Raw genomic sequence first — 27,000 nt, forward strand, 5'->3', positions numbered from 1 at the left:
CCTGGGGTCTGTTTTCTGATTATTATTAGGCACTGGGCATGTTTGCTAGTGTTTGTTTTCATGGCTGATGCATACACGTCTATAATAGTTGGTTAGTTTAGGCACCCCGTTCTTGTTATCAGGTATGTATTTAGCATCACTGTTGTATATGCCAAGCCCCAAGAGATGGACTTGCAGTATGTAAAGATTTGAGGCAACCATCCGTGGACCCCTATAACACCAAGCATCCATGAACTGCTATAGCACCAAGCATCTGTGGACCACTTGACATCAAGCATCTATGGACCACTATTACACCAAGCATCCATGGATCGCAATAACATCAAGTATCTGTGGACCACTATGACATCAAGCATCTGTGGACCACTATGATACCAAGCATCCATGGATCGCTATAACATCAAGTATCTGTGGACTACTGTGACACCAAGCATCCATGGATCACTATAACATCAAGTATCTGTGGACCACTATGACATCAAGCATCTATGGACCAATAGGACACCAAGCACCCATGGACTACTATAACACCAAGTGTGCAATTCTGCTAGTTCAAATGAAAACAATTCAGAACAGTAATTTCCTGTCTCCATATCACAAACATGTACTGTCTATGTTCAGCAATCTGCATTATCTAGGGTAGCTGTAAAGCCCGAATCAGAGATCAATATACATTACTCCACAAATCCTACTGAAAATCACAAGGAATCTGTTGCCATTTTTCTTACCCACCTGATCACTTGCAGAACCACACTTTACTAAAGTCAATGTTGCCCTAGAAACTTAAACAAAATTCTGCAACATTATCTAAGTAATTCAATGAACAGACGAAGAAAAATTATTTAAACCAGGACATTTGTTTTAGTCTAAAACACATTACAGATTTGACTTTAGCATTTAATTATTCCACTAAAGTATATGTCTACAGGCATAATCATTTTTGCAGTAATTTGAGTTGAGACAAAGTCAGGAATACAAGTCCAACAAAAATTCACTTTGAATATTAAGATAATTTGTTTGACAGTTGTTTTGTTTACGGTAGAATTGGACTCAACCAAATCTTTAAAAATAAGGGAAGAAAGAGAGGGAAGGAGGAAGGGAGGCTGGAAAGAGGGAAGGAGGGAAGGAAGGAAGTAAGGAGGGAGGGAGGGAGACGGAGGGAGAAAGAAAGGAAGGCAGGGAGAGAGGAAGGGAGGGAGAGTGATATGGTCTTTGGCTGATTATATGATTTTATAGCACTTTCCTTTGCTCAATAACCTCATTATATTTGAAAGTAAGAAACTGTTAACTATCAAAGTTTCAGCATGTTGTTCTCATACTAAGTATCGATCTATACATTGATCTAAGAGTAAATGATATACGTGTGTTCCAAGAATCATTTAGTCAAGCCTTTTTAAACAATTTCCAATTTTTCATTATTAGAAACATACATTAACCTACCAAGAGTACATGTTCTTAGACATTAATTTTTTTTAATCAAAATGCATGATCCTATTTTTTACTTTTTCACTATTTTAGAATTTTGACACACAGTACTCAACTGCTCCTCAGAAAACATTTACTTTTATACCAGCAGTGTGTATGTTTTCATTCCTCACACCATCTCCAACACTGTGTATTCATTATTGTGTTTTTTAAATAATCTGAGAGATGAAAATGGTGTCTTGCTCCTACTTGAATTTAGATTTCTTTGTTTACTAATATGTGTAGGTGTTTGTTTCTTGTAAAAGAGGCCATTTGTGCTTCTTTTGTGAAGTACTTTTTCAGTTTATATGCTTCATGTACTTTTTTAATTGCCTTATGCAATTCATATTCTTTATAGGTAGGAATTATTATATTTTCTTAGTATCTTATAAAATCTTCATTTTTTATAGGATGAGGAGAGTTACCCATTGCTTGTCCTTTATATTGCTGTTTTTCCCTTCCAGTTTATGTTTTTTTTAAAATTTATTTCAATTATGATGTTTTTGTATTAACGCACATTTTAAATTTCATATACCTGAATATAGTGATTTTTTTTTTAATACACACTCTTTTATGTCCTGTTTAGGGAGACATGCCACATGATGACACATATTCAGCAATTTTCCAGCATATTTTGTGTATTGTTGACACTTAAATCTATGCCATCTGGCATTTATGCTGCCGTATGGTATATATAAGTAAATATCTCCTGTATTAAGAAAGTGCTCTTAATCTTTTGAATACACACCAACTCATAATGGTAAGGACTAGAGCTCTATTATCAGTAAAATATCAATTCACATTTTAGTTGTTATGGGCTAAATTGTATTCTTTGAAATATATGTTGGGGGGGGGCCGAGATGGCTGACTAGGTAGAAGCTACCTCGGATCCCTCTTGCAACAAAGACTTGGAAAAACAAGTAAATCGATCACATACATGACAATCTACGAACCCTGACCATCAAACACAGATCTAGGGAGTTGACCTGAGTGACAGAGACTGAGAACGAGGAACCATGGGGAAACAAGGACTGTTTTCAGAGCCTGGAGCCAGCATCCCAGTCAGAAAGCCTTGGCACCGCGCTTTGGACTGGGCTTAGGGAAGCTGAGCATAGCATCCTAAGATGGTGCAAACATGGGATGCAGACCTAGCCCTCAGAATCGACCTCAGGGGAAGCCCAGCCAGTACATGCAGGCAGCGCAGTGATGTGGCTGACAGGAGAAGAAGTCACCGGGAGGCAGCGACTGGTTTTGGAGCCTGGAGCGCGGCATCCCAGCTGGGAAACCTTGGTGCTGGGCTTTGGATATTTGGACCAGGAGCAGAGGAACTGACCATGGCTTCTGAGACAGCACAAGCACAGGACGTGGGCCTGACCCTCAGAGGCAACCTCGACCCAGCCAACACACACAGGCTACACACCCCTCGGGAATCTCAGATAAAGCAGTCATCACCAAGCAAGATAAGTAACTTTGTCTATATTCTGAGGTGCTACTATTTACTCTCTCCTGTCTATCTGATCCCTCCCCTCCCCTTCCCAGGCGGCTTCATTAACATTGGAATTTCCTGAGCCAGAGAGTGAAGTGCTCCGCGGTTTTTTGGTTTTTTTTTTTTGGTCTTTTCCTAACGCATTCTCCTGGCCTGAGAGAAGCAGCTACAAAAAAACCCAGGGACCAAAAATCCTTCCCTGACTTCCCGAAATTGGACTAAAAACATAGAACCAGCTCCAGCCAAACATATGTGATCCACAGTCTTGGGCTTTCATCCCTACAGGGAACAAGGTGGCTATTATAAAGCAAAGGCAATTCTGATAGGGATATGACTGTAATTGTTTTAGCGGATTACTGGAAAGACAAGTTTCCCAGGTCTGATATCTCTGCATATTCAACAGAGCCCTCACTGACCCACAACGGGGAACTGAGGGCTGAAGCTCCCCCCAGACCACCTAGCCTCCTGCCTTAGGGGTCTGAGGATGGTGACACCTACTAATCTGTAGAGGTATATACATTGGGTGCCTAAGGTACAGCTGCAGAGCCCATCCACCAAAGTGCTTTAGGAATAGAGACACACCTACCTCACTGGCACTTGGGGGAACCCTGTCAGCATCCTGCCCCCCCTGGAGTGTGACCCCCTGCTGCTACTAGAATCTGGTGCACACAACTATCACCACTACTCCTCTAGGTGGATAGGTGACAGCCTGCACCACACACTTGGTGACCCCAAATCAGATTCTACTCAAGAATAGTGAATGGACTCTTAGGCTTATATATCTGGTAACAGCCCAAACCAGCTGGTAATAGGCCATAAGTCATTCAAGGGCTACAACAATCAAGACAGCACAATCTAGTAGCCCGTCTACATACATTCAAAGAAAACAAAACAAGATAAGACTCAGTGAGCAAATGTAAAATAAATCATTACAATATCTTATAGATGGCTTGGAGACAGCAGTCAGTATCAAACCACATAAAGAAGCAGACCATGATTGCTTCTACAACTCCCCAGACTAAAGAATCAAAATCTTTCCCAAATGAAGATACAATCCTGGAATTGCCAGATGCAGAATATAAAAATACTAATTTACAGAATGCTTCAAGACATCAGGGATGACCTCATAAATGAAATAAGGCAATCTACAGAAAAAGCCAAGGAACACACTGATAAAGCAGGAGAAGAAATCAAAAAGATTATTCAAGAACATAGTGGAAAAATTAATAAGCTGCAAGAATCCATAGAGAGACAGCATTCAGAAATCCAAAAGATTAACAGTAAAATTACAGAATCAGACAACTCAATAGGAAGTCAGAGGAGCAGACTCGAGCAATTGGAATGCAGAGTGGCTGACCTGGAGGATAAGGGAATTGACACCAATATAGCTGGAAAAAAAATCAGATAAAAGAATTGAAAAAAATGAAGAAACCCTAAGAATCATGTGGGACTCTATCAAGAAGAATAACTTGCATGTGATTGGAGTTCCAGAACAGGGAGGGATAACAGAAAATACAGAGAGAATAGTTAAAGATCTGTTGGCAGAAAACTTCCCTGACATCATGAAAGACGAAAAGATATCTATGCAAGGTGCTCATCGAACCCCATATAAGATTGATCCAAAAAAGAAAATCACCAAGACATGTTATAATCAAACTTGCCAAAACCAAAGATAAAAATTTTAAAAGCAGCCAGGGATAAAAGAAAGCTCTCCTACAAAGGAGAATCAATAATAATCAGTTCAGACTAGTCAGCAGAAATCACGCAGTCCAGAAGGCAATGGGATGACACATACAGAGTACTGAAGGAGAACAACTGCCAGCCAAGGATCATATATCCAGCAAAACTCTCTCTCAAATATGAAGGTGAAATTAAAACATTTACAGATAAACACAAGCTTAGAGAATTCGCAAAACTAAACCAGAGCTACAAGAAATACTAAAGGAAATTGTTTGGTCAGAAAATCAATAATATCAGATACCACCACAACACAAGGTCACAGAACAGAACATCCTGATATCAACTCAAATAGGGAAATCACAAAAACAAATTAAGATTAATTTTAAAAAGAAAAAAAAAAACGCTCAAAACAGGGAATCATGGAAGTCAATATGTAAGAGATCACAATAATCAAAAAGAGGGACAAAATACAGGAGGCATAGAACTCCCATATGGAGAGGAAATAAGGCAATATAGGACAATACAAGTTAGGTTTTTACTTAGAAAAATTGGGGTAAATATTAAGGTAACCACAAAGAGGTCTAACAATTCCATAACTCAAAATAAAAACCAAGAAAAACATAAGGACTCAGCAAACATAAATTCAACTACTATGAAAATGAGGAAGACACAATTTACAAAGAAAAACATCTCAGCACAAAAAGGTAAGTGGAAAAATGAAATTGTCAACAACACACATAAAAAGGCAACAAACTGACAGGACTAAACACATACTTATCTATAATTACACTGAATGTAAATAGACTAAATGCACCAATAAAGAGACAGAGTCTCAGACCGGATAAAGAAACACGATCCATCTCTATGCTGCCTACAAGAGACACACCTTAGACTTAGAGACACAAACAAACTAAAACTCAAAGAATGGAAAAAAATATATCAAGCAAACAACAATCAAAAAGGAGCAGGCGTAGCAATATTAATTTCTGACAAAATCGACTTTAAAGTTTAATCCACCACAAAGGATAAAGAAGGACACTACATAATGATTAAAGGGACAATTGACCAGGAGATATAACCATATTAAATATTTATGAACCCAATGACAGGGCTGCAAGATACATAAAACAAACTTTAACAGAACTGAAAAGTGAGATAGACACCTCCATGATTATAGTAGGAGACTTCAACACACGACTTTCAGAGAAGGAAAGGACTTCCAGTAAGAAGCTCACTAGAGACACGGAAGACCTAATTGCTACAATCAACCAACTTGACCTCATAGACTTATACAGAACACTCCACCCAACAGCTGCAAATGTTCTAGTGCACATGGAACAGTCTCTAGAATAGACCACATATTAGGTCATAAAACAAACCTTTGCAGAATCCAAAACATCTAAATATTACAAAGCATCTTCTCAGACCACAAGGCCATAAAAGTGGAAATCAACAACAGAAAAATCAGGGAAAAGAAACCAAATACTTGGAAACTGAACAATACCCTGCTCAAAAAAGACTGGGTTATAGAAGACATTAAGGAGAGAATAAAGAAATTCATAGAATGCAACGAGATTGAAAACACTTCCTATCAAAACCTCTGGGACACAGCAAAAGCAGTGCTCAGAGGTCAATTTATATTGATAAATGCACACATACATAAAGAAGAAAGAGCCAAAATCAGAGAACTGTCCCAACAACTTGAACAAATAGAAAGCGAGCAACAAAAGAATCCATCAGGCACCAGAAGAAAACAAATAATAAAAATTAGAGCTGAACTAAATGAATTAGAGAACAGAAAAACAATTGAAAGAATTAACAAAGCCAAAAGCTGGTTCTTTGAAAAACGTAACAAAATTGATAAACCATTGGCCAGACTGACTAAAGAAATACAGGAAAGGAAACAAATAACCCGAATGAGAAACGAGATGGGCCATATCACAACAGACCCAACTGAAATTAAAAGAATCATATCAGATTATTATGAAAAATTGTACTCTAACAAATTTGAAAACCTAGAAGAAATGGATGAATTCCTAGAAAAACACTACCTACCTTAACTAACACAACCAAAAGTAGAACGAAATAGACCCATAACAAAAAAAGAGATTGAAACGGTAATCAAAAAACTCCCAACAAAAAAAGCCCTGGCCCGGACGGCTTCACTGCAGAGTTCTACCGAACTTTCAGAGAAGAGTTCACACCACTACTACTAAAGGTATTTCGGAGCATAGAAAAGGATGGAATACTGCCAAACTCATTCTATGAAGCCACCATATCCCTGATACCAAAACCAGGTAAAGACACCACAAAAAAAGAAAATTACAGACCTATACCCCTCATGAACATAGATGCAAAAATCCTCAACAAAATTCTAGCCAATAGAATTCAACAACATATCAAAAAAATAATCCACCACGACCAAGTGGGATTTATACCAGGTATGCAAGGCTGGTTTAATACTAGAAAAACCATTAATGTAATCCACCATATAAATAAAACAAAAGACAAAAACCACATGATCTTATCAATTGATGCCGAAAAGGCATTTGACAAAATCCGACACCCATTCATGATAAAAACTCTCAGCAAAATAGGAATTGAAGGAAAACTCCTCAACATAATAAAGGGCAGCTATGAAAAAAAAAAAAGTTTTTTTTTTTTTTTTTATACAAAGCCAACAACCAACATCACTCTAAATGGACACAGCCTGAAAGCATTTCCCTTGAGAACAGGAACCAGACGAGGATGCCCTTTATCACCGCTCCTATTAAACATTATGCTAGAGGTCCTAGCCAGAGCAATTAGGCTAGACAAAGAAATAAAGGGCATCCTGATTGGCAAGGAAGAAGTCAAATTATCTCTATTTGCAGATGACATGATCTTATACACAGAAAAACCTAAGGAATCCTCCAGAAAAATACTGAAACTAATAGAAGAGTTTGGCAGAGTCTCAGGTTATAAGATAAACATACAAAAATCACTTGGATTCCTCTACATCAACAAAAAGAACATCAAAGAGGAAATCACCAAATCAATACCATTCACAGTAGCCACCAAGAAGGTAAAATACTTAGGAATAAATCTTACCAAAGATATAAAAGACCTATACAAAGAAAACTACAAAGTACTAGTGTAAGAAACTAAAAAGGACCGACATAAGTGGAAAAGCATACCTTACTCATGGATAGGAAGAATTAACATAGTAAAAATGTCTGTTCTACCAAAAGCCATCTATACATACAATGCACTTCCGATCCAAATTCCAATGTCATTTTTTAATGTGATGGAGAAACAAATCACCAACTTCCTATGGAAGGGAAAGAAGCCCCGGATAAGTAAAGCATTACTGAAAAAGAAGAAGAAAGTGGGAGGCCTCACTCTACCTGATTTTAGAACCTATTATACAGCCACAGTAGTCAAAACAGCCTGGTACTGGTACAACAACAGGCACATAGACCAATGGAACAGAATTGAGAACCCAGATATAAATCCATCCACATATGAGCAGCTGCTATTTGACAAAGGCCCAGTGTCAGTTAATTGGGGAAAAGATAGTTTTTTTAACAAATGGTGCTGGCATAACTGTATATCCATTTGCAAAAAAATGAAACAGGACCCATACCTCACACCATGCACAAAAACTAACTCCAAATGGATCAAAGACCTAAACATAAAGACTAAAACGATAAAGATCATGGAAGAAAAAATAGGGACGACCTTTTAGGAGACCTAATACAAGGCATAAACAGAATCCAAAACATTACCAAAAATGACGAAGAGAAACCAGATAACTGGGAGCTCTGAAGAATCAAACACCTATGCTCATCTAAAGACTTCACCAAAAGAGTAAAAAGACCACCTATAGATTGGGAAAAAATTTTCAGGTATGACATCTCCGACCAGTGTCTGATTTCTAAAATCTATATGATTCTGTTAAAACTCAACCACAAAAAGACAAACAACCCAATCAAGTTGTGGGCAAAGGATATGAACAGGCACTTCACTAAAGAAGATATTCAGGCAGCTAACAGATACATGAGAAAATGCTCTCGATCATTAGCCATTAGAGAAATGCAAATTAAAACTACGATGAGATTCCATCTCACTCCAACAAGGATGGCATTAATCTAAAAAACACAAAATAATAAACGCTGGAGAGGCTGAGAAGAGATTGGAACTCTTATACACTGCTGGTGGGAATGTAAAATGGTACAACCACTTTGGAAATCCATCTGGCATTTTCTTAAAAAGTTAGAAATAGAACTACCATACAACCCAGAAATCCCACTCCTCGGAATATACCCTAGAGAAATAAGAGCCTTTACACGAACAGATATATGCACACCCATGTTTATTGCAGCACTGTTTACAATAGCAAAAAGCTGGAAGCAACTAAGTTGTCCATCAACAGATGAATGGTTAAATAAATTATGGTGTATTCACACAATGGAATACTACGCATTGATAAAGAACAGTGATGAATCTGTGAAACATTTCATAACATGGAAGAACCGGGAAGGCATTATGCTGAGTGAAATTAGTCAGATGCAAAAGGACAAATATTGTATAAGACCACTATTATAAAGTCTTGAGAAATAATATAAACTGAGAAGAACACATACTTTTGTGGTTATGAGGGGGGAGGGAGGGAGGGTTGAAGAGGGTTATTTACTGATTAGTTAGTAGATAAGAACTACTTTAGGTGAAGGGAATGACAATACTCAATACACGGAAGGTCAGCTCAACTGGACTGGACCAAAAGCAAAGAAATTTCCAGGATAAACTGAATGCTTCGAAGGTCAGCGGAGTAAGGGCGGGGGTTTGGGGGCTGTGGATTAAAAAAAAAAAAGGGGACTTCTAAATCAATTGGCAAAATAATTCTATTATGAAAACATTCTGCATCCCACTTTGAAGTGTGGCGTCTGGGGTCTTAAATGCTAACAAGCGGCCATCTAAGATGCATCAATTGGTCTCAACCCACCTGGATCAAAGTAGAATGAAGACCACCAAGGTCACACGATAACTATGAGCCCAAGAGACAGAAAGGGCCACATGAACCAGAGACTTACATCATCCTGAGACCAGAAGAACTAGATGGTGCTTGACCACAATCGATGATTGCCCTGACAGGGAGCACAACAGAGAACCTCTGAGGGAGTGGGAGAACAGTGGGATGCTGACCCCGAATTCTCATAGAAAGGCCAGACTTGATGGTCTGACTGAGACTAGAAGAATCCCGGAGGTCATGGTCTCCAAACCTTCTGTTGGCCCAGGATAGGAACCATTCCTGAAGACAACTCATCAGACATAGAGGGGACTGGACAATGGGTTGGAGAGAGATGCTGATGAAGAGTGAGTTACTTGTATCAGGTGGACACTTGAGACTGTGTTGGTGTCTCCTGTTTGGAGGGGAGATGGGAGAGTAGAGAGGGTTAGAAACTGGCGGGACTGTCATGAAGGGAGAGACTGGAAGGAGGGAGCGGGCTGACTCGTTGGGGGGAGAGTAAGTGGGAGTATGGAGTAAGATGTATATAGGCTTATATGTGACAGACTGACTTGACTTGTAAACTTTCACTGAAAGCACAATAAAAATTATGTAAAAAAAAATGTTGTAAATCCTAACCCCTCTACCTGTAGTTATAATCCCATTTGAAAATGGAGTTTCTTCATTATGTCCAAAAAAAAAAAAAAAACCCTTTGCTGTTGAGTCAATTCTGACTCATAGCGACCCAATGGGACAGAGAACTGCCCCATAGAGTTTCCAAGGAATGCCTGGTGGATTTGAACTGCTTACCTTTTGGTTAGCAGCCGTAGCTCTTAACCACTACGCCACCAGGGTTTCCCATATCAATGTAAGTGTGTTTTAAGCAAATCACCTTTTGAGATATAAAAAGAGGAGATTAGGCATAGAGAAGCAAGCCAAGATAGGGAAAGATAGATGCCACGCCACGTGAAGATCACCAGAGAACCAAGGACCAAGGACCTTCCTTAAGAGACAACAGAGAGAGAAAGCCTTTCCCGAGAGCTAGTGCCCTGAATTCAGACTTCTAGCCTCTTAAATTGAGAAAATAAATTTTGTTCATTAAAGCCACCCACTTGTGGTATTTCTGTTATAGCAGCACTAGATAACTAAGGCTAGTTCTTTACAACCAGTAAAATTGCCTCCTCTAGCATATAAAACCTGTACCTTGGTGAAATATATAGTGAGTACAAGCCTTTGATGTTAATATTTACCCCAAACTTGTAAAAATTTCTTGACCTTTTTTGTTTTAGAGCAAAATCAATTATTCCTCCTGTGAAAAATGAAATGATTAATTTTTTGCCTCCCTCTTTTTGATGATTCTTTCATGTGAAGAAGTTTGCATTAAAGAGGAATGGTGTCATAGTTATCACCAAAATGAATATTTCAGGATCTATCCTGAAGTGCAAAACTGTCAGTGATAGGATAATACACATACACCCACAAGGAAGACCAGTTAATATGACTATTATTCAAATTTACACACCAACCACCAATGTCAAAGATGAAGAAATTGAAGATTTTTACCAATTTTTGCAGTCTGAAATTGATAAAACACACAATTAAGATGCATTGATAATTACTGATGATTGGAATGTGAAAGTTGGAAACAAGGAAGAAGGATTGGTGGTTGGAAAAAATGGCCTCAGTGATAGAAAAGACACTGAAGATTGCAAGATGGAATTTTGCAAGACCAATGACTTATCCATTGCAAATACCATTTTTAAATAACATAAATGGCAACGACACATAGCCCTTGCCGGATGAAATACAGAGGAATCAAATCGACTATATCTGTGGAAAGAGAAGATGGAGAAGCTCAATATTGTCAGTCAGAACAAGGCCTGGGCTGACTGCGGAACAGACCATCAATTGCTTATATGCAAGTTCAAGTTCAAGCTGAGGAAAAAAAAAAGTTTATAAGAGTCAAAATACGACCTTGAATATATCCCGCCAGGAGTTACAGACCATCTCAAGCATAGATTTGATGCTCTGAACAATAATGACCAAACACTAGATGAGTTGTGGGATAACATCAAGGATATAATACATGAAGAAAGCAAAAGGTCATTAAAAAACAGAAAAGATAAAAATGGATGTCGGAAGAGACTTTGAAAATTCCTCCTGAATGTAGAACAGCTAAAGCAAAAGGAAGAAATGATGAAAAAAGGAATAGAACAGATTTCAAAGGGCAGCTCAAGAAGACAAAGTAAAGTAACAAAATGTACAAAGACCTGGAGTTAGAAAACCAAAAGGGAAGAATACACTCAGTATTTCTCAAGCTGAAAGAACTGAAGAACAATTTCAAGGCTCGAGTTGCAACATTAAAGGGTTCTATGCACAAAAGCCGAGCAAAATATTGAACAATGCAGGAAGCATCAAAAGATGATGAAAGGAATACAGAAGAGTCACTGTATCCAAAAGAATTGGTCAACATTCAACCATTTCAGGAGATAGCATATGATCAAGAACTGATGGTATTGAAGGAAGAAGTTCAAGCTGCACTGAAGGCATTGGTGTGAAACAAGGCTTCATGAATTGACAGAATACCAACTGAGATGTTTCAACAAACAGACACAGCACTGGAAGGGCTCACTTGTCTATGCCAAGAAACTTAGAAGACAACTGCCTGGCCAACCAACTGGAAGAGATCCATATTTTTGCCTTTTCTAAAAGAGGTGATCCAATGGAATGCAGAAATTATCAAACAATATTATTAATATCACACTCAAGTAAAATATTGCTGAACATAATTAAAAATCAGTTGTAACAGTACATCTACAGGGCACAGCCAAAAATTGAAGCCAGATTCAGAAGAGGACATGGAACAAAGGATATCATGGCCTTCATGGATTGATTTATGTCCCCCCAAAAATGTGTGTATCAATTTGGCTGGGCCATGATTTCCAGCATTGTTTGTCCTCCATTTTGTGATTGTAATTTTATGTTAAGATTAGGGTGGGACTGTAACAACACCCTTACCCAGGTCACAGCCCTCATCCAATGTAAGGGGAGTTACCCTAGGGTGTGGCTTGTACCACCTTTTATCTCTCAAGAGATAAAAAAGCAAGGGAAGCAAGCAAAGAGTTGGGGACCTCATATCACCAAGAAAGCAGCACCAGGAGCAGAGTGCATCTTTGGACTTGGGGGTCCTTATGCCTGAGAAGCTCCTCAACCAGAGGAAGACTGGTGACAAGGAATCTTTCTCTAGAGCAGACAAAGAAAGAAAGCCTTCCCCTGGAGCTGACCCCCTGAATTTGGACTTGTAACCTACTAGACTGTGAGTGAATAAATTTCTCTCTGTTAAAGCCATCTGCCTGTGGCATTTCTGTTAAAGCAGCACTAGATAACTAAGACAATGGCTGATGTCAGATGGATCATGGCTGAAAGCGGAGAAAAAGAAGTTTACCTGTGTTTTTTTGACTATGCAAAGGCATCCGACTGCGTGGATCATAACAAATTATGGATAACATTGTGAAGAATGGGAATTTTAGAACACTTAATTGTGCTCATATGGAATCTGTACATATACCAATAGGTAGTTGTTCGAACAGAGTAAGTAGATAGTGTGTGGTTTTAAATCAGGAAAGGTGTGTGTCAGGGTTGTATCCTTTCACCATATTCAGTCTGTATACTGAGCAAATAATCTGATAAACTGGGCTATATGAAAAAGAACAGGGCACCCGGATTGGAGGAAGGCTTATTAACAATCTGTGATATACAGATGATATAACCTTGCTTGTTGAAAGTAAAGAGGGCTTGAAGTACTTGCTGATGAAGATCAAAGACCACAGCCTTCATTATGGATTACTCCTCAACATAAAGAAAACAAAAATCCTCACAACTGGACCAATAGCAACAACATAATAAACAGAAAAAGACTGAAGTTGTCAAGGATTTCATTTTACTTGGATACACAATCAACGCCCATGGAAGCAGCAGTGAAGAAATCAAGCAACATATTTGTATCGGGCAAATCTGCTACAAAAGACCTCTTTAAAGTTTTAAACAGCAAAGATGTCACTGAAGGACTAAGGTACACCTGATTCAGGCCATGGTATTTTCAATTGCTTCATATGCATGCGAAAGCTGGAGAATGGATAAGGTCAGATCGAAGAAGAACTGATGCCTCTGAATTACCGTGTTGGTGAAGAATACTGACTGTCAGAAGAACGAATAAATCTGTCTTGAAAAAAATACAGCCAGAGTGCTCCTTGGAAACAAGGATGGTGAGACTTTGTCTCAGGTACTTTAGACACGTTATCAAGAGGATCCAGTCCGTGGAGAAGGACATCATGCTTGGAAAAGTAGAGGGTCAGCAAAAAAGAGGAATACCCTCAACGAGATGGATTGACATAGTGGCTGCAACAATGGGCTCAAACATAACAAAAATTGTGAGGATGGTATAGGGCCGGCAGTGTTTCATTCTGTTGTATAAAGGGTTAGAACTGACTCGATGGCACCTAAAAACAACAACAATGAATTTTCCATTCTTAATCCAGTATTGAAGGTCATCTCCCTTTAAAGTATGAAAGAACTTAGAAATGATCAAGGTGAGTTGTTTATTATTATTTTTGTTGTGTATTTTCTGAGGATTACTGAACACAGGGTTTTTACATTAACAATCAAATTACCGTCTATGATTTTTTTCCTCTACCCACTGCCATTTTATCGATTTCAAATCATAGCGACTATATAGGACAGAGTAGAACTGCCCCGTAGCGTTTCCAAGGAGCAGCTGGTGGATTCAAACTTGGTTAGCAGCCGAGTTCTTAACCACTGCACAACCAATAAGTCTATTCTACTTATGTATTACAAAATTAGGCATTTGCAATATCCAGGGAAGAATGGTAATTCTGTCAACATGAGGCAGGTGGTGGGCCACATGGTGTTCCAGGACAGGAAAAGATAACAAAATTAAACAATGAAATAATGATCCATCACTGTGGCAGAGGAGCAAAGATTCAGCTGATATAAACAAATGCTGGATTAAAAAAAAAAAAAACACTATGAGAACAGAACTGGGCTTCTTAGAACAAAGGTTTCAGTAGATAATTGACTCACGTACATGAGAAAGTATGTGGTGGGAGTGTGGAACAAAATACTAGATAAAAATGAATGTTTTCTGGAAGTGACTCACATGCATGAATTTAATGTGAATGGGCGTGGTAGCCCCTTAAGTGGTACAACCATCTTACTCATCTTTGTCCTATTAGTCCCTGCGTGTTAAAATGTTTATTGAAGGAAGAAAAGAATGAATTAAAGAATACAACTAAGTTTCAAAATGAGAAGCTACCAATGATTGGGTTACCAATGATTGGGTTAATAAAACACTGGCAGTTGCTCAATTTTTAGTCAAGCTCCTGTTGGGGATTTTTTTTTTTTTTTTTTGGTTACAATTTTATCCTTACTTCTATTGAAACACCAAATTTAGGAATAAGAGTAGTAATATATTAAAATTGGCATTTGGATCATCCACTGCATTAAAAATTCCATATTACTGCAATAAGATTACTAAAAACCCACTGCCATCGACTCGATTCTGATTCATAGCAACCCTATAGGACAGAGTAGAACTGTCCCGTAGAGATTCCAAGGAGTGCCTGGAGGATTTGAACTGCTGATCTTTTGGTTAGCAGTCATAGCATTTAACCACTACGCCAAGATTAGGTATTAGTTTTCTACTGCTGAGTAAGACATGGTCAAAAACTTAGCGGCTTAATGCCATTTCTGGAGGTTGCAAGTCAGGGTAAGGCTCAGTTGGATTCTCTCCTTAGGGTACCATGAGACTAAAATCAAGGAGTCAGCCAGTGCTGTGTCCTCATCTAGAATGAAATCCTCTTCCAAGCTCATTCAGGGTGTTGGAAGAGTCCCATACGTTTGGGTTGTAGGACTGAGGTCCCCACTTTCTTGATGGCTGTCAACTGGGGGGACATTCTTGGCTCTTAGTTTGCCTGCAGTTTTGTGCCATGTGGTCCTCTCTACAACATAATAGTGTGTTCTGTCAAGGTCAGTAGGAGTAGTCACCGCATCTTAGCATCTCTCTGACATTGTCTGTCCGTGACCATGGAATCCTCTTTTAAAAGGGTTAGTAAGAAGTGAGCAGCTATTAACGGTGATGGAAAATCTGGCAAAAGATACTGTTGATGGCTGCACAACATGAATATAATTGGTGAACTGAATTGTACATGTAAAAATGTATAACTGGCATATATATATATATATAAACAATAAAAACAAATAGATTAAAAAGGAGGCCTCATTTAATTTGTATGGACCCACCCAGGATAATCTCCCTTTTAATTAACTAACTCAAAATAAATCGTGCACTCAAGGTGAGGAGCTTATTCAAGGTGTGTACACCAACACCAGGAGATAAGAATATTTGAGTCACCTCAGAATTCTGCCGATCACAGTCTACTCTCTGGCCCCCAAGCCTTCCCTCTCAAATGCATGATACAGTCACACCTTACCTAGGTTCTCAAGAGTATCATGCCATTACAACATCAACTCAAAGTCTAAAATTTTATGTAAATCTTATCCTCTCAATGTCCAAAATTTCTCTATCTAAATCATCTGAATCTGGTAAGGGTGAGGTTCCTGAGTGCAATCCTTCAAAAAAGTCTTGAAGTACAGCATCTGAGGTACAATTCTTCGCCATGTGATAACCCATGAAACTAAAGAGACAAATTACCTGCCCCCAAGATTCTAATACACGATGGTGGGACAGGCACAGAGTAATAGTTACAGACATTCCAGTTAAAAAAAAGGGGTGTATGGCAGACAAAAAGGGGTCACTTGTCCATGATAGTTTTGAGATTAAGCAGGGTAAACGTTGGATTTTTTTTTTTTTTTTTAATTGTGTTTCAAGTTCTGGAAATAATTCTCTGTGGTTTTCAACCCTTGACTCAAGCTTCTTCCTCTGTCCTCTGAGTCATCTTTTCTTTGTTTTTTTATTTTTAATTTAATTTTTTTTCCTTTTTCACGAAAGGTAGCATATGTTAGCCACTGAATGGTCTTCTCAGATTGCTCCCTGCCATTAGAATTTGGGGGTTCCAACACCACCTTTTTGTTTTGTACCCTCTGTCGCTTTCAGTCCAAGATGGCAGTGTTTCTGCTGAAATAACTTTCTCAATAATTTTGGGGGCCTTTCTTGGGCTTGACTGGATTTTTCTCCATTAGACAAAAGCCAAAGCCCTGGTGGTGCATGGGCTAAAGCACTTGGCTGCTAACCAAAAAGGTCAGCGGTTTGAACCGACCAGCCGCTCCACAACTTCCATAAACATTACAGCCTTGGAAACCTATACGGTAGTTCCACTCAGTCCTGTAGGGTCACTATGAGTCAGAATCAATTCAATGGCCTTGGATGTGGTACTGGGTTTTAGACAAAAGCTGCACCTACAATTTTTTTTGGTATAATCTTTTTTCTATCCTTGGCTCCTGCTGAGATGGGTGCCCTTAAGTGTCCTTAATCCTCCTTGCTCCTCTAGTTTAATTTAGAAGATCTGTAAGGCACAACTTTATTATCTTGGAAGGGTCTTTTTGTTACAGAACACCCTTTTTTTATGTTTCTGAGGCTTTAGCAAAAGATTGTAGTATTACATACTCGACTTTTTCTCTATACCACATTTCCAGCAGTCATTTCTGGCTTTTAGCATCTTTTGCCATCTGGAGAGGCTGAGAATTTTCAAAATCATACAGTCTTAACTTTTTTGTGTTTAATAGTTCTTCTCTCTTTCTCTGCTTTCATTTTACTATAAATCTAAAAACACCAAACCCGTTGCCGTTAAGTCCCTTCGGACTCATAGTGATCCTATAAGACAGAGTAGAACTTCCTCATAGGGTTTCCAAGGAATGGGTGGTAGATTCCAACTGCCGACATTTTGGCTCGCGCCAAGCTCTTAACCACTGAGCCACCAGGGCTCTCATTTTACTATGCACAGCAAGAAGAAACTAGAGCACGCCTTCACACTTTTCTCAGTAATCTCCTTAGCAATATAGCCACGCATGTCTTTTAGGAGTTCTGCCTGCCACGTGCATGCAGGACAGAATTTTGCTAAGCTTTCTGCCACTAAAAAACCAGAAGTCCGCTTGCTGCAGTTTCTAATAACATGTTCCCTGCTTCCTTCAGAGCCCTCACTGGCAGTACCCTCCAAGTCCAGATTTCTACCATCTGTTCAAAACAATTTAGACTTTTTCTGTTGTGCTCGTCAAAATTCCTCCAACCTCTGCCCACTGCCCAATCCCAAAGCTGCTCACCATTTTAGGTCTTTACTATGGCAGCACCTCAGTTTCCAGTACTAAAATCTGTACTAGTTTTCTATGGCTGTGTAACCAATAACTACAAACTTAGTACATTAAAACAACATCCATTTACTCTCTCACTTTTTCTGCAGATCAGAAGTCTAGGAACTAGATTCTCTGCTCAGAGTCTCACAAGGCTGCAAACAAGGTGTTGGTAGTGGCTGTGGTATTCACCTGGGTTCAAAATCCTCTTCCTAGCACACTTCAGTTGTTGCCAGGATTCAATTGTATGAAGGAGGTTTCCCATTTTCTTACTAGCCACTGGCCAGGAACTTCTCTCAACTCCTAGAGGCCACTCCTCCAGGGGATAAGCAGTTTACAACACTGCTGTTTCCTTGCCTCCTCCAGGCCAGCTGTCTCTCTGACTGATACTTCACCTTATTTTAGAAAGATCACCTGATTAGGTCAGGCCCACCCAAGACAGTCTCCCTTTTGATTAACTCAAGGTCATTATTTGTACTCACAAAGTAATCTTGGGAATACAATGCAACATTATAATGGAATGATATGCCAATATATTCACTAGATCTGCCTTGCTTCAGGGTAGGGGGTTACTTCTGGTTCATCTCAGAATTCTGCCTTCCACAGATTACTTCACCTCAATTTTTCTTTGAACTTCACTGTTAGAGCATGTATATTCATTTATTTATCTTAAATAAACCTACAGCTTAGGCTTAATATTCTTTTTTCAAAAATTAATGTGTAACCAGACACATCATCTCATTGTAGAAAATTAATGTAAACAATTTTCCCACAACCAGAAAGTAGAAAGTTAGTTTTCATTTCCTTCTACTTGCAGGTCTGTGCAGAAATATGTTACTCATTAATTAGGTGTTAAGTCACTGAGAAGGTGTCGTGTAAAGTGAGAAAAGAAGAGCAGCTGAAGGTAGAACTTTCGAGGCCAGAACAAGGGATCACTGTGTTACTCATTCCATTCCTGTCACCACAAATTCACGTTTCAAAGAACAAACCACACTGCTCATAAAATCGGGCAGGTAGCTCAACCTGAGCAAGCATATCTCAGTAAATTCTTCATTACTTTCCATATTAGAGATCAGTTGCAATTGTTATAAGGGTTCATGTATAATAAATAGATTCAAAATTAAAATTATACTAACTGACTCAATTTTCTTTTTTAAAGTAGATGATTCATTAGAACACATCAGAGTCATTATAATCAATACTTTATTTTTTATTGTAAGTGTGTTGAACTACTGGTTAATTACTGAAGGGTCAGTAGAATACCAGATGACTCAGAGTTTAATATTATTCAGAAACATAGCTTATGTTCAAGCTTTGGTATTTCCAGATTCTGTATTTCCAAACTACTTAATACCTTACCAAAACAAAAAAAACAAACCCTGTGCCATCGAGTCGATTCTGACTCATAGAAACCCTATAGGACAGAGTAGAACTGCCCCATAGAGTTTCTAAGGAGCACCTGGCGGATTTGAACGGCCGACCCTTTGGTTACCAGCCATAGCACTTAACAACTACGCCACCAGGGTTTCCACTTAATACCTCGGTATAGGAAAACACTTCCTTTCAGTTCCTTATTTCCTATTGTAACAAGAACACTTCAAATGATCAATAGCTTTGTAGGTAGTCATGTAAATAGGCAATACTGTATGCTTAGGTTTTTGGTGTGTGCCATTGGTGTCAAGTTGATTCCAAATCATAATCACCTATATGACAGAGTAGAACTACCTCATAGGGTTCCTAGGAGGTGATATTTATGGGAGAAGATTGCCAGGTCTTTCTCCAGTGGAGCTGCTGGTGAGTTCGAACCACCGACCTTTCAATTAGCAGCTGAGCATTTAACCATTGTCTCACCAGGGCAACCTTAAGCAGCATCACTAAAATAAAAAAAAGTACGATTTCAATAATCTATACAAGAATTATCTAATATATCGCTTATTTATCTTCAATTGGATTCCTTCTTCTTTATTCACAAGTAGTATGTTTCCAGGCTGATTCTTACTAATTTACATTGCTCTGTGATTCAAGAAAGCAAATTATGATGGCAAATGTGTCTTATGATTAGTCTCAGGATATACTTAAATGTAAATCATCCTTCTTAGAGAATATAAGCCAAAATTCCTACTTACAATTAGTTTTTTCCCTCTCTTTTGGATGACTCATATGTGTGCTCTACTCCAATGGGAAAGTTGTTTCAGAGTGGACTGAGCATTCTGAGTAATTCAAATTCAAAATAAAAAGGCTATATAACCTAATAAAAGAAGAAAGTGTCCCTTTGGTGATAATATCGGTGGTTTGTGCTGTCCTGAGATTTAAATGTTGCTCTGTAGGATAAATGAGGATATTATTCTTCTCAAGTAAACTTTTCTAGCAGCAGCCACCAGCAGTGTGATACCTTTAATTGGGCAGTAATCTCTAGTGGAGTTGAGAAAAGGTGAAGATGAAACGTTAGTTAAGTTAGCAGGGGCAGCCATATGATATTTATGGGAGCAACATAGGGAGGAAGCATCTCTCAGGCCTCAGGTGTGGATAGATACTTCTCCTTTTCAGTGTTTTTATGATTTCCCCATTACTAATATTAGGGCTTTTTTTTTTTTTTTTTTTTGGTTGCAAATATTGGCATTTAATTCAGCCTTCATAAAATGTTTCTAATGTCCTTGTGAAACCTAAAAATCTGATAACCTTCATAATAAGACCTTTAAACCTCCCTTATACTTTCATTATTTCCCTCTTCTGTAATTCATTCAGATAAAAATACAAAAACATGATTTGCGACCAGACTTAATGGTCTGAGACTAGAAGAATCCTGGCGGTCATTGTCCCCAAACCTTCTGTTGGCCCAGGACAGGAACCATTCCCAAAGACAACTCATCAGACATGGAAGGGACTGGACAATGGGTTGGAGAGAGATGCTGATGAAGAGTGAGCTACTTGTATCAGGTGGACACTTGAGACTGTGTGGGCATCTCCTGTCTGGAGGGGAGATAGGAGGGTAGAGAGGGTTAGAAACTGGCAAAATGGTCACGAAAGGAGAGACTGGAAGGAGGGAGCGGGCTGATTCATTAAGGGGAGAGTAAATGGGAGTACGTAGTAAGGTATATATAAGCTTACATGTGACAGACTGACTTGATTTGTAAACTTTCACTTAAAGCACAATAAAAATTATTAAAAAAAATATGATTTGCAAGTCATCATGGATTAAATTGTGTCCCCCAAAAGGATACACTGAAGTCTTAAACTCTGTACCTGTGTGACCTTGTTAGGAAATCGGGATTTTCTTTTGTCCTCAGTTAAATCAAACAAGGTCATACCAGCATAGGGTAGGTCCTAGTTCTAATCACCTGAGTGGTTTCTTATAAAAGGAAAGAACAGACAAAGAGTCACATACAAAGGGGCAGACAAATACTATGGAACAAGAGAGCCAGATGCATCTATAAGCAACCAAGAAACGCTAAGGACTGCTGGCTATCTAGGAGATAACCATGGAACAGTTCCTCTCTCAAAGCCCCCAGAAGGAATGGCCGAGACTCTGATTTGGACTTCTAGCCTCCAGAACTGTAAGAAAATAAATTTCTGTTCTTCAAAGCCACTCACTTTGTGGTATATTGTTATGGCAGCCCCAAGAATCTAAGACACAAGGATATTCGAGTTTGCGTGTTTTTAGTCCCCAGATAGTAGTATGTTCCAGAATAGATGTCCCTCGTGATAATTTTACTTTAGTCTTATACTTGTGGTCATGTGAACAAAGCATGCTATATATATTATCGCATGTAATAATATGTAAGCCTAATATGCCATAGATGAGGACAGAATAATCAAGTTTGGTTTGTAGAGCACTTAAAACAATGCTGACATATATGATCAATGCATAAATGTTAACCTATTTTCCTCCTCATCAACATCATCCTTATCATCATCATCATCATCTTTAGGAAACAGGGGCTTCTGTCTATTCCTTCAAAAGAAGCAAAGCTATACAGAACAGAATGTGTAAGTTCGGGAGTCAGGACTTAAGTCCTTTCCTCAGTTCTGTCAATGGGACATTAAGTGTGAGCTTTTCGTTTAACTTCCCTGGGACATGTTTCTTTCTGTTTGAGGGACTGAAATAGATGGTCTTTAAACAGTTCCCCAACTCCCCAAAATATCCTATGATCCTAAGACAAAAACATTTTGACAGATATCAGATTATTAAATACCATCTAAGCACTCCCCAACTCTTTGACAGGAATACTACTTAATAAATATGGCAGAGCCAAGGAAGATATCAAGATGGTTTCTTACAATTTGAGTAAGACAAAACTGACCACTTCTTTCGTATTTATCCCATATACACATATTAATCATGTCTGTATGCCTCCCAACAACAATAAACAAAGCAATGCACAGTCTCCCTAAGCTGCTAATATTTAATAAGACAACACCATCTGAGGAATTTGAAACTGCCTCTAATCTATCAAATAAATAGAGTTTCCTTGTTTTCTTACTAAGGACCCCGAAAATGATTGTCAATCTCCCATTTTTTGGTAGAAGACTTTGTCGAAGTCCACTCCTTCCTGTTTTGAAAATTCCACATTTTGTCAGGAATACCTGGATTTCAGTACACGAAGACTTAGTCTACACCCACATACATCATCAGAGACTGTCTTAGATGTTAGGTTCATAATAGTAGAATCCTGCACATATCTTAGCCTATGCAGAAAAAACATCATATCAATACCATAAAGGCAGCATGGCACAGAGGATAAATGTGTTTTGGCTGAAGCTTATTGTAAGTTTCTGAGTTTGGGCAATCACTACAAACACCGTTGTACCAGGCATCACTCAAACACCAGTGATAGATCGGATCATCCACTGTGCAGGAGCATGAAAGTGAGATGCTCTTTTTCCCTAGAGAGGAAGAATAGCCCGTTTCTTCTGGATTGCTCATTTAAAAGTTCATCCACTTGAATGGCTTCCAGAGATCATTTAGTCACATGAATTAGGACTATCTTTTAACTCAGTTATATTAGGAACAGACATATTTCTAACGTAATATACAGGTTTCTAAGGACTTACAGAACTGAAACATCTTAGAATGGAAAACGATTTCAGTGGTTATCCATCCTATCCCTTAGCCAATATAGATGATTCCCCTAAACCATATTCATAACAGACAATAACTCATTGTCAACTGAATCACCTCACTATCCAGAGTTTATATCCTCCATAATCATCCATTCCATTTTTTAAGTCACAGCTCCTATGAGCTAGACATTTTTTTCCCTAAATTGCACTCAAATGTTTCCCTATAATTTCAAGCATTTATCTCATCTTCCAGACATTAATCCTTTATCACCCAGTTTAATCTAAGGTACTTATCACATTTAAACAAAAACAATTATCTCTAAAATAAACATCTCTTCTTCTTTTGCCTTTTCTCATGATTACACATGTTTCTGCATACTGGTTAGCCTCTTCCAATTAATTACCCTTCTCCTTATTAATAATACCCAGAACAGAAGACACCACGTCATTTGCATTTTGATCAGTACAGCTTCCAATCAGACTAACAGTTTTTTTTTTTTTCCTTTAAGGTGTTTACTGCACTTTCCTTAATACAACTGCTTAAAATAGTTCTGCCATTATAACAAAAGTACTGGCTCTGATTGAGTTTGGATGAAATAAAACCTTAAGAATTCCTAGGAGTCCAGGTTCTTATATACTACTATTTGTAGTTGATTTCCGAAATGTAAAAGTTTGAATGTGAAAGTTGGAAACAAGGAAGAAGGTTTATTAGTTGGAAAATATGGCTTTGGTGATAGAAACAAAGTCAGAGATCACATAACAGAATTTTTTCAAGACCAACGACTTATTCATTGCAAATACCTTTTTTCAACAACATAAATAGCAACTATATACATGAACCTTGCCATATGGAATACATAGGAATCAAACCAAGTACATCCGTGGAAAGAGATGATGGAGAAGCTCAATATCATCGGTCAGAACAAGGCCAGGCGTCAACTGCAGAACAGACCATTAATTGCTCATATGTAAGTTCAAGTTGAAGCTGAAGAAAATTACAAGAAATTGATGAGAGCCAAGTACGAACTTGAGTATATCCCAACTGAATTTAGAGGCCATCTTAAGAATACATATGACACATTGAATACAAACGACTGAAGACCAGATGAGTTGTGGGAGGACATCATAAATGAAGGACGCAAATGCTCATTTAAAAAAAAAAAAAAAAACAGGAAAGAAAGAAAAGACCATAATGGATGTCAGAAGAGACTCTGAAACTTGCTCTTGAACTCTGAGTAGCTAAAGCAAATGGAGGAAGTAATGAAGTAAAAGAGCTGAACAGAAGATTTCAAAGGGCAGCTCAAAAAGACAAAGTATTGCAATGCAATTATGAAAAGGAATGGAGTTAGAACACCAAAAGGGAAGAACACATTTAGCATTTCTCAAGCTGAAAGGACTGAAGAAAAAAATCAATGCTCGAGGTGTGATAATGATGGATTCTAAGGTTGCTAGCCAAAAGGTCAGCAGTTTGAATCCACCAGGCACTCCTCAGAAATCCTACGGGGCAGTTCTACCCTGTCCTATAGGGTTGCTATGAGTTGGAACCAACTTGACAGCAACCAGTTTGGTTTTTGGTTTACAGGCAAAATATTGAATGACACAGGAAGCATCAAAAGAAGTTGGAAAGAATATAGAGAGTTACTGTACAAAAAGGACTAGGTGACATGCAATGATTTCAGGAGGTAGCATAGGATCAAGAATTGATGGTAATGAAAGAAGAAGTCCAAGCTGTGCTGAAGGCATTGGCGAAAAGCAAGCATCCAGGAATTGACAGAATACAAATTGAGATGTTTCAACAAATGGATGCAGCACTGGAAGTGCTCACTTGTCTATGCCAAGAAATTTGGAAGGTAGCTGTCTAGCCAACCAACTGGAAGAGATATACATTTGTGCCCATTCCAAAGAAAGGTGGTCTAATGGAATGTGGAAATTATCGAACAATATCATTACTATCACATTCAAGTAAAATTTTGCTGAAGATATTTCAAAAGCAGTTGCAGCAGTACATGGACAAGGAACTGCCAGAAATTCAAGCCAGAATCACAAGGGGACGAGGAACAAGGTCTAGCATTGCTCATGTTAGATGGATCCTGGCTGAAAGCAGTGAATACCAGAAGGATGTTTACCTGTGTTTTATTGACTATGCAAAGGCATTTGACTGTGTGGATCATAACAAGTTATGGATAGTATTGCAAAGAATGGGCTCCAGGACACTTACTTGTGCTCATGTGGAACATGTACATAGACTAAGAGGCAGTCTTTCAAAGAGAACAAGGGGATATTGCATGGTTTAAAATCAGGAAATATATTCATCAAGGTTATATCTTTTCACCATACTTACTCAATCTGTACACTGAGAAAATAATCTCAGAAGTTGGACTATATGAAGAAGAATGTGGCATTAGGAGTGAAGGAAGACTCATTAATGACTTGTGATATGCAAATTGACACAGCCTTGCTTGCTGAAAAGGAAGGGGGCTTGAAGCATTTACTGATGAAGATCAAAGACTAAAGCCTTCAGAACAGATTACACCTCAATATAAAGAAAACAAAAATCCTGACAACTGGACCATAAGCAAAGTCATGATAAATGGAAAAAATGTTGAAGTTGTCCAGGATTTCATTTTACTTGGATCCACAATCAATGCCCACAATCAAGAAATCTAACAATGTATGGCATTGAGCAAGTCTGATGCAAAAGACCTCTTTAAAGTGTTAAAAATCAAAGATGTTACTTTGAGGACTAAGGTGTGCCTGACCTAACCCATGGCATTTTCAATTGCCTCATATACATGCAAAAGCTGACCAATGAATAAGGAAGACTGAAGAAGAATTGATGCCTTTGAATTACCACGTTTGCAAATAATATTGAAAATACCACAGACTGCCAGAAGAACATGTTATCAGAAGGGACTAGTCCCTGCAGAAGGACATCATATTTGGTAAAGCAGATGGTCAGTACAAAAAAGGAAGAACTTCAACAAGATGGACTGACACAGTGGCTGCAATAATGGGCTCAAACATAGCAAAGACTGTAACGATGGCGTGGGAGGGGCTGGGCAGTGTTTAGTTCTGTTGTAGGTAGGTCGCTATGAGTTGGAACTGACTTGAAAGCACCCATTAACAACAACAACAATAAGACTACATATTTTTTGCATTTATCCCGTTATATTTGATGATGTAGTTTTGGCTTAAAAAAATGCAGATCTTTGCGATATTTTTAAATATTTATTATTTCATCTTTCATATTGGCCAGCCCTTGCATATTTGTATTATTTAAATTACAAGAGTCAAAGTACAACCTCGAGTATATCCCACCTGGATTTAGAGACCATCTTTAAATTACATAGGAGCTCTCAATATACTATTATCCATGCCTGATAATAATATTGAATAAATTACAGTGCCCTGCAACCCTTCACCAAAGATATCATTCACTGGGGATAATAGTTAAATCAGCAATGAAAACACCAAACATGCTTTTAGTGTGAATTTCTTCACTCAAGAAAATGACAAGTTTTTTTTTTTTTTTGCCAAATGCCTTACTGAAATAAAGATGTACTACCTCTAACCTTTCAAACAACTACAGAAATGAAGGCATAGATAGCAACACACCATTCAAGTCTGACAGGAAGCTGGGAGAGATATTTAACGTACCAGATGATAGTGTCAAGATTTCAACAGACTGAGTGGTATTCAGAGCCTTAGAATTCTCCAGCTGGGTAATGAGAGAGGCATTTACAGCTCTAAAATACTTATTTATTACATGGAAGATTTAACACATTAACCATTTATTATTTTTTTTTAATAAATGTATTATCTGCTTGCTACTGACAAAATAAATTTGAAATTTCAAAAATATTATATGGTGATTTTTATTTAAACAAAAATAAATACATAGTTGCAAAACATGAGATGTTGATTCCTTAAAGCTGAATGTCTTAGGCTTCTTTCTCATTGGCATGAATTTGGAAAACATGAAATACTCTGGGTTTCTAAA

At 38.2% G+C, this 27,000-nt stretch overlaps 1 protein-coding gene across 1 annotated transcript in view; it reads right to left on the reverse strand.

Moving 5' to 3' along the window:
• NETO1 (neuropilin and tolloid like 1) overlaps positions 1 to 27,000 on the reverse strand; it is a 164,768-nt gene that overhangs the window by 17,629 nt on the left and 120,139 nt on the right. The gene's annotated exons all lie outside the window — the stretch shown is intronic.

This window comes from Elephas maximus, chromosome 11, assembly GCF_024166365.1.
Source record: "Elephas maximus indicus isolate mEleMax1 chromosome 11, mEleMax1 primary haplotype, whole genome shotgun sequence".
NCBI classification, from domain to species: Eukaryota; Metazoa; Chordata; class Mammalia; order Proboscidea; family Elephantidae; genus Elephas; species Elephas maximus.